The 3,959-nt window shown below is 44.7% G+C and overlaps 1 non-coding gene across 1 annotated transcript; it reads left to right on the top strand.

Annotated features, from left to right (window-relative positions):
- The first annotated feature begins 831 nt into the window (after positions 1-831).
- Positions 832-940, top strand: LOC144713368 (small nucleolar RNA R71). Its single transcript, XR_013584032.1, has one exon. It is a non-coding gene; the product is annotated as a small nucleolar RNA R71 (small nucleolar RNA).
- The last annotated feature ends 3,019 nt before the right edge of the window (positions 941-3,959 follow it).

The raw sequence follows: 3,959 nt of genomic DNA, 5'->3' as shown, positions 1-3,959 counted from the left end.
ATCAAATCTAAAACGAAACAATCCTCAGTTGGAAAACATTGGAAGATCTTGTGACTCTTCCAACCCAACCAAAATTGTCTGAGAAGAGAGGGATTACAGGGCTGAAGCTTGCGATTTCCCCACGTCGGGTGTCACGTCCTTGCGGCGAGGCGTGGTTCTTCAATCCAAGCTATCTTCAGTCTGTTCTTCCTCTCCAACTCCAAAAGCTCATCAGCTCCTAGAGGGTGCAGAAATACTCTTCTCCAAGCCCTAGTTTCCTTAGAGAAAATTCTGAACAACCTGGCCTCCTCTCTCAAGAGAGTATTTATAGGGTTTCTCTTAAGTGATGCCCAGGGGCATTTTCGTAATTTTTTCCACTTCAAATTTTTGCCCACTTCTCTTGATCCTCCTCTCTTCCTTGATCTTCTTAACCTGTTTCTGAATGTTCACTAGCCATAAAATGTTAAATATATTCCACTTGATTCAAAGAATCAAGTGGGGTTAGTAATTTCATAAAACAATATATATATGCATGACTTAGCATGAATTCACAAGATAATTGTGATGAATTTAAGCTTGAGAACTTGATTATTTGATGACATATTTGAGAGTCATTACAGCTCCCCCTCCTTGGCATTAACTTGCAGCACTCCTGCCCTCTTGGGCTGCAGATTTCTTCCATTTTGATTTGCTCCAATTTCCTGCAAATCAGTTTCTGCAACTCTCTCCAAAATGTCAAAAACTTCATCCTCATATGCCGTGTAAAATGTTCCACCGGTGGCTAGATTCACCTTGTTCTTCATGAAATCGGAGAGAGATTCATAAAAAATTTGGGCTAATTGGCATTGTTCAATTCCATGATGAGGGCATTTCCTCAACAGATCATTGAACCTCTCCCATGATTCACTAAAAGCATCTCCCTCGTGGGGGTAGAAATTATGGATTTCTCTTCTATAAAAATTAGTTTTGGAGAGAGGGTAAAATTTCTGCAGAAATTTTCTTTGCATCTCATCCCAAGTACTAAAAGTAATTCCTAAATTACGATACCAGGAAAATGCTTTATCTTTTAATGTCAATGGAAAATATTTCATTTTAAGCATTTCTGTAGATAATCCTGGAATGTTTTGGGACGAACATCTAATATGAAAGTCATCTAGGAATTCTAGAGGGTTTTGTGCAGGTAATCCGTTAAATTCAAGTAAAGAATGTATCAAAGCATTATCATACCTGAATAAAATACCCTCACCTATGTTCAGATTTACATCCGTTTGTTGCTGGCTTCCGGAGGATGTCGACCTGTCCAGCATGGTTCTCCTCCTCTCCTGATGATGGTGTCTTTCTTCTGCCATAGTTTCCTGCTGAATTTTTGGTTCTGTGACTGTAGATTCTGGAGTCGCGTCGCGTGCAACGTTCTCCATAGACTTTTCACCAGCCTTTGAATGTGTCACTACCATAGAACTTCAGTAGAGAGTTAGAAAGACAATAAGCTGAGGATTTCAAGTCCTGCAGCTTTAGGATAATGAGTAAAGAATAACTGAAAAGACAGAAAAGAATCTACTACTGTAATACCGTGCTCCCCGGCAACGGCGCCAGTTGATAAGCTCAAATTATGGGTATTTTTACTGGTTATTGACTGGTCAATCGTGTGAGGATTTGAGCTTACGCAACAATATTTTTTTAACCTCACAGCCTTAGGGCGAGTAAGGTGTCGATCCATAGGAAGCAGATAAAACAACAATAGTTCCTTTTTAATGCAGTTTAATTTATCAGATTTCTGTATCAATCCTAACAATCAGAGAAATTATCTTCAGTAGAATTCAGGGAATTTCTTCAGGAGAGATATGTAAAGTAATTTCTCAATAGACTAATGAACTCTGTTTCAGGATTGGCTTAAGGGAGCTAACACCTAAAGGGTGTTTCTTCCTTCACATGCTTAAGCATGTGGTTTTGGCAAACTAACAAACACCCTGCGCGCGTGCACACGGGGCAACCTACGCGCGGCATTGGCGGCCCGCAGGCGTGGCCTCCGCGCGGTGTAGGCGGCAATTGCTGCGCGCGGCAATTGCTGCGCTGCTGTGCTTTGGCTGCGCACGGCTGTGCTGCGCGCGGCCTTGCTGCGCGGCTTGGCTGCGCGCTGCTGTGCTGCGCCCGGCCTGGCTGCACGGCTTGGCTAGGCGCGGCGTTGCTGCGTGCGGCTTTGGCTGCGCGCGGCTGTGCTGCGCAGCCTTGCTGCACGGCTTGGCTATACGCTGCTGTGCTGCGCGAAGCTGCGGTTGAAGGGGCGAAACTTGAACTAGGTGTGATGAATGGATAGTCGATTTGAAGAGAAACGAAGAGAGAATGGAATTGAACAAACTATAAACTTGAAATCAAACCAAACGAGGAACAATTTTAGTTGAAATTGTTGGAAGATCACTGGTGAGAATCTTCCAACCCAACCTAGATTATCTAGTTGAATGGGCAGTTCTTGAATTTACGGCGAAGCTTTCTTAAACATCAATTGTAATAGTAAAAACGAGAAATTTTAGGAAATAAAATATTACTTGCGTGTTAAGCTCCCCATGACGAGCAATTCAAGTCCAGATTGGGCCCAATTTGGACGTGAATAACTCGTAAATTTTGCAAAATAAAATTCGAGAAATATAATTTACCTTTGGACTTTCAAAACATGCTATACTTATCCGTTTGGAGTGCTTTTTGAGTTGATTCTGATAGATTGCAACAATCTGAATCTATTGAAACCAAATTCAGCTCATTCCAAGATCTGACGCAAAATTTATGAGCATGTCACCGATTCCGGAGGAGAGAGAAGCTCTGCCCAAGGAGAGAGAAAAATTGATGGAGGACCATCCTGGAGACGGCACGACGGGATGACATCAGCCACGCCGAGCAGCTCGCGTCGACGCTCGCCACCCGGGGTTCAAGTACCCTGCGTAAGCATCTCTATCTTCCCTTGTGTTTGTTTATGTTTTGCTTGTGTCTTTCGATTTCATGGACTGGGCCAATGTTGGGCTTCGCCTTTTATCTTTTACTTTTGAAATTTCAGTTTTATTTTCAAATTGTAAGGAGAGGCCGAACCACGTCTCGCGACGGTTCGTCCTCTCCCCACGTTCACTTGGCACCTATCCTCACTATATAAGGGGGTAGCATGCCCAAGGAACATTTGAGTCATTTGTTGAAAGAATTTTTACAACTCTTGTCTCCACCTATCGTAGTGAGTAGAGTAGAGGGAATTGGCTATTCCCGCCCATGTCGAGACCACTCTGTGGGAACACACTCAACGTCTTCGTCAAGATCACTCTGAAGAAGCTAAAAGATTCAAGAATTCCTCCCTTCTTGAAGCCAAGAAGCCCTCCGTCGAGATCACTCCGAAGGGTCTCAAGGATTCAAGAAAGCGTCACCAAGGGAGAAGCATCATCAACCGTCACCGTCGAGATCACTCCGGGTACGCGTCGCCATTGTTCCTCCCCAAGATTTCACCAACCTCCTCCAAGAATGCCCTCTCCTTGGGAATCTTGGGTTGTTAGTCCCCAAGAAAGGTCCAAGAAACCTCTTCTTGGAGGTTATCATCCCCGCCACCGCCGTCGTCCGCCGCCACCGTCGACCTCCTCCAAGATCCATCCAAGAAGATATAGAAACGCCCCTCTATCACAGACTTCTTGGGTGGTTATTTTCAAGAACCCTCTTCTTGGAGGCTATCGTCCCCGCCGCCGCCATCGTCCGCCGCCGCCATCGCCATCCACCAAGAACCACGAAGATTTCAGGAAACCGCCACCCTCTTGGCGTTCTTGATCAACTACCACTCAAGAACCCCAAGGCTTCAAGAAACCACCACCTTCTTGGCATTCTTCGTCTACAACCGCTCAAGAACGATCAAGGCTTCATGAAATCGTCACCTTCTTGGCGTTCCTGATCAAGTACTGCGCAAGAAATTCAAGAATCGACACGAGCCACCATCCAGAGGCATTCTTGGGGTGATT

This window comes from Wolffia australiana, chromosome 15 (assembly GCF_029677425.1).
Source record: "Wolffia australiana isolate 7733 chromosome 15, ASM2967742v1".
In the NCBI taxonomy this organism is placed as follows: Eukaryota; Viridiplantae; Streptophyta; class Magnoliopsida; order Alismatales; family Araceae; genus Wolffia; species Wolffia australiana.
The sequence above is the reverse complement of the archived record's forward strand: the minus strand, read 5'-3'. Positions and strand labels throughout refer to the sequence as shown.